Source organism: Chrysoperla carnea, assembly GCF_905475395.1.
Source record: "Chrysoperla carnea chromosome X unlocalized genomic scaffold, inChrCarn1.1 SUPER_X_unloc_144, whole genome shotgun sequence".
NCBI lineage: Eukaryota > Metazoa > Arthropoda > Insecta > Neuroptera > Chrysopidae > Chrysoperla > Chrysoperla carnea.
The window spans coordinates 1-5000 of record NW_025408094.1 but is presented as its reverse complement, the minus strand read 5'-3'; the positions used below and the strand labels follow the sequence as shown (position 1 = coordinate 5000).

The following is a 5000-nucleotide window of genomic DNA, read 5'->3' as shown; positions in this document are numbered from 1 at the left end:
CGTGTACGCTCTAGGTGCGCCTCTATTATAATATAATCCGAAAACTAAATTATAATAATATAAGACGCCCTAGGAGTGCGATATTTAATACATAATATAAATATATCCTCCTTTTATCATTTATAAAAAAATATAAATAATATTTACTTTCATTGTGCCTTTGGGTTTCATAAAATTTATAAATATTTCGATGAAAAAATATTTTATTCCCAATGACTTGCGTACATGCTAGACTCCTTGGTCCGTGTTTCAAGACGGGTCCTGAAAGTACCCAAAGCTATATCGTCGCTGACAGATAAATTTTTAATAAAAAAAAATGAGCCAGTTCATTATCATACACCTACTGACAGTTAAATAGTATCATATAACGGCATAAAATCCGTATATATAATATGTTTTAATAAAAAAACCTATTTATACTCGTGGTGGATCTGAACGCGTTAATAACGCGACTCAATATCAATTTATAATTAATACCATCAAACAATTAATCAAGAAACATAGGCGTTTAACATACACAAAATATTATCAAAAAATAATATTGTACATTAATCAACGCACCAATGCCTATAGATTAATATTTAATGGGTCGCAACGTCCTACAAGATGAGAAGTGCATACCTCGTTATCATACAATTAACAATATACAGCAGTGCATATATTTTTACTAAAAATAAATTCCTAATAAAAATTTTTGTCACATGCTAGTACAAATTGGTTGATTAACGATAAAAAGTAAATGAATCTCATCTTTCGACCTTTCGGGTTTCTCAGGTTTACCCCTGAACGGTTTTACGTACTCTTTAACTCTCTCTTCAAAGTTCTTTTCAACTTTCCCTCACGGTACTTGTTCGCTATCGGTCTCGTGGTAATATTTAGCCTTAGATGGAGTTTACCACCCACTTAGAGCTGCACTCTCAAGCAACCCGACTCTAAGGAAAGATTCACCTATCATCAATAATAATCACTACGGGCCTGGCACCCTCTATGGGTATATGGCCCCATTCAAGATGGACTTGGATGTATTATATAACAATAGGTTTATATTGAATCTTCCTAAACACTACATTCCCCAAGTGTCTGTTTATCAGCCACGGGGTTCAGTGCTGGGCTTATCCCTGTTCGCTCGCCGCTACTAAGGGAATCCTAGTTAGTTTCTTTTCCTCCGCTTAATAATATGCTTAAATTCAGCGGGTAATCTCACCTACTCTGAGGTCGTAAAAGTTTTTAGAAGTATTAAAACAAAAATTTTTTTTATATATTATGTTTTTGTTATATTTTATAAGTAAACAATTTTCTTAATTATTCATACTCAAATTTTTTTAATATTATTATATAATATTATTTTTATATTTATCTAAAGAGAAGAAAATAAAAAATAAATAATTATATATATTAATTTTTTTCGAGTATATTGAAAATTTTATTACAAATAAAATATTCCATAACAAAATATTAATATATAATATTTTTGTTTATTCTTCTTTATTTAATATTTTAAAAATATATTATTAATATCATTTATTATTAATATTATTATTAACATAAAGTTTTATAATATTATATATAAATGATAAAAAATAATATTGATATATTAATTTAAAAATGTCGACAAATAATAAAAAATATATAAATTTTAAATGCTATTAAAAACATTTTATATTTATTTTTTTTCTTATATTTGGCGTAAAACATTCATATATAAATAATTTTACATTTCTTTTATAAAAATTTTATTTATCAATTTAATTAAATATGAAAAAATAAATTTTCTTTTTTAATTATTGATAAATTTCTTTTTCATAAAAAAAATTTTATGTAAAATAATCTTTTATTATATTAATATAATGTATACGACCCTCAGCCAGATGTGGTCCGGGAACAGTATCCAAGGACCGCAATGTGCGTTCGAAATGTCAATGTTCATGTGTCCTGCAGTTCACAAGTTGACGCGCAATTAGCTGCGTTCTTCATCGACCCACGAGCCAAGTGATCCACCGTCCAGGGTAATCTTTTTAAATTTTAAATGTAAGTATTATTATTAATAATAATCTTTATTTTTAATATAAAAAATAAAATTATTAATTTATATATCTTTATAAATTCTTTTAAAATAAAAAAATTTTTCTAGAATATAAATTATATATTTTATTTTAAATATATATATATATAAATTAAAGATATTATGGTATTAATAAATATATACATAACATTTTTGATATTTTTGTTAGTGCTAGCTAGATATAATAATTAATATTTGGTATATTTTATAGAAATGTATTTATTTTTTTTTTATAAATTATTTTCTACATAAAAATATATATAATATTAATATGGTACAAAACAAATGGGTTTGTTTTTTAACATAATAACTTTTAATAAAAAAAAAGAAATATCAAGACAAAACATAAAGAAATTTAAATTTGAAATAAATTTTATTCTTTAAAAAAATTTTATCTTGTGTTTTCTTTATTTTTATTATATAACATAGAAAAATAAAAATATAGATTATATCAATTATAATCTTATTTTATTTTTCTTAATAGAGATTATATACATATAAACAAATAATTTCAATATATTCTATTTTTAATTTCACTTTTTTATAAGAGAAATTATTTATAGATTTTATTAATAATTATTGTTTAATAATAATAATAATATTGAATATAAAAATATTTTATATGTAACAAATATATTATTAATATTTATATAATATTCTCTATATTATATGTATAGATATATTATGTGTATAAAAAAAGTTTGGCGTATTACTTTAATATGATATCATAACCAAAATAAATCTCTTTTAACACATAATTACTATTATATATTTTGAGAAAATTACATATTAATATGTTATTTTGTTAAAAAAAATATTTCTTATCAATAATATTTTTATTTTTTGGAATATTTAAAAACAATACAAAAAATATAAATAAATATATTTTATATATATCGTTAATGATCCTTCCGCAGGTTCACCTACGGAAACCTTGTTACGACTTTTACTTCCTCTAAATGATCAAGTTTGGTCATCTTCCCAGCAACATCGGCAATATCAGAAATATTGCCGCGTACCAGTCCGAAGACCTCACTAAATCATTCAATCGGTAGTAGCGACGGGCGGTGTGTACAAAGGGCAGGGACGTAATCAACGCGAGCTTATGACTCGCGCTTACTGGGAATTCCTCGTTCATGGGGAACAATTGCAAGCCCCAATCCCTAGCACGAAGGAGGTTCAGCGGGTTACCCGGACCTTTCGGCCTGGGAGGACACGCTGATTCCTTCAGTGTAGCGCGCGTGCGGCCCAGAACATCTAAGGGCATCACAGACCTGTTATTGCTCAATCTCGTGCGGCTAGAATGCCGCCTGTCCCTCTAAGAAGAATTATTTGTACGCCGGCAGTAAAAACCACATCAAAAAACTGCGTACCCATACACCATAACATATGCAACATAAAGCACAATATATACAAAATATAATCTTGATCGTTAAATCTCAAAAATACATGCATATATAAATACAATACATAACACACATGAAAATGAATGAAATGGGAAACAAACAGCCGATGGGCCTTGAGATGCCGGTAAAGTACGTCTATTTAGCAGGCTAGAGTCTCGTTCGTTATCGGAATTAACCAGACAAATCGCTCCACCAACTAAGAACGGCCATGCACCACCACCCACCGAATCAAGAAAGAGCTCTCAATCTGTCAATCCTTCCGGTGTCCGGGCCTGGTGAGGTTTCCCGTGTTGAGTCAAATTAAGCCGCAGGCTCCACTCCTGGTGGTGCCCTTCCGTCAATTCCTTTAAGTTTCAGCTTTGCAACCATACTTCCCCCGGAACCCAAAAGCTTTGGTTTCCCGGAAGCTGCCCGCCGAGTCATCGGAGGAACTTCGGCGGATCGCTAGCTGGCATCGTTTATGGTTAGAACTAGGGCGGTATCTGATCGCCTTCGAACCTCTAACTTTCGTTCTTGATCAATCAAAACATTTTTGGCAAATGCTTTCGCTTCTGTCCGTCTTGCGACGATCCAAGAATTTCACCTCTAACGTCGCAATACGAATGCCCCCATCTGTCCGTATTAATCATTACCTCGGAGTTCCGAAAACCAACAAAATAGAACCGAGGTCCTATTCCATTATTCCATGCACACAATATTCAGGCAAAATTTGAGCCTGCCTTAAGCACTCTAATTTGTTCAAAGTAAACGTACCGGCCCACCTCGACACTCAATTAAGAGCACCGCGACGGGATTGCAATTGGGGGCTGCCACCGCTCTTAACGGTTAAACACTTACGACAAATTACATAATAAAAATATATATAATGCATTAAATAAATAATAACACTAAAATATACTTTATACATAATCTGTACCACCCACCGGTAGGACGTCCCACATAACATGCTAGTTAAACAATGCGAGCATTGAACCAACAGTGTAGGACACAGATTCGACTACGAGCTTTTTAACCGCAACAACTTTAATATACGCTATTGGAGCTGGAATTACCGCGGCTGCTGGCACCAGACTTGCCCTCCAATGGATCCTCGTTAAAGGATTTAAAGTGTACTCATTCCGATTACGGGGCCTCGGATGAGTCCCGTATCGTTATTTTTCGTCACTACCTCCCCGTGCCGGGAGTGGGTAATTTGCGCGCCTGCTGCCTTCCTTGGATGTGGTAGCCGTTTCTCAGGCTCCCTCTCCGGAATCGAACCCTGATTCCCCGTTACCCGTTACAACCATGGTAGGCGCAGAACCTACCATCGACAGTTGATAAGGCAGACATTTGAAAGATGCGTCGCCGGTACGAGACCGTGCGATCAGCTTAAAGTTATTCAGAGTCACCAAATTAAACGATGCAAATTAAAATTTACACCGATTGGTTTTGATCTAATAAAAGCATTCCTTCCATCTCTGGTCGGAACTCTGTTTGCATGTATTAGCTCTAGAATTACCACAGTTATCCAAGTAAATGTGGGTACGATCTAA

At 32.0% G+C, this 5000-nt stretch overlaps 2 non-coding genes and 1 pseudogene across 2 annotated transcripts in view; all 3 read right to left on the bottom strand.

The window, feature by feature from the left end:
• The window catches only part of LOC123303833, a 4576-nt gene extending 3358 nt beyond the window's left edge, over positions 1 to 1218 (bottom strand). The window contains exon 1 of the ribosomal RNA XR_006535915.1: positions 1 to 1218. This exon is cut by the window's left edge and continues 3358 nt beyond it. This is a non-coding gene — a ribosomal RNA (large subunit ribosomal RNA).
• Positions 1219 to 1854: 636 nt separating this feature from the next.
• On the bottom strand, positions 1855 to 2009 carry LOC123303832. The gene has a single exon (XR_006535914.1). It is a non-coding gene; the product is annotated as a 5.8S ribosomal RNA (ribosomal RNA).
• A 953-nt stretch (positions 2010 to 2962) lies between these two features.
• On the bottom strand, positions 2963 to 5000 carry LOC123303836 (annotated as a pseudogene; the record flags this gene model as incomplete).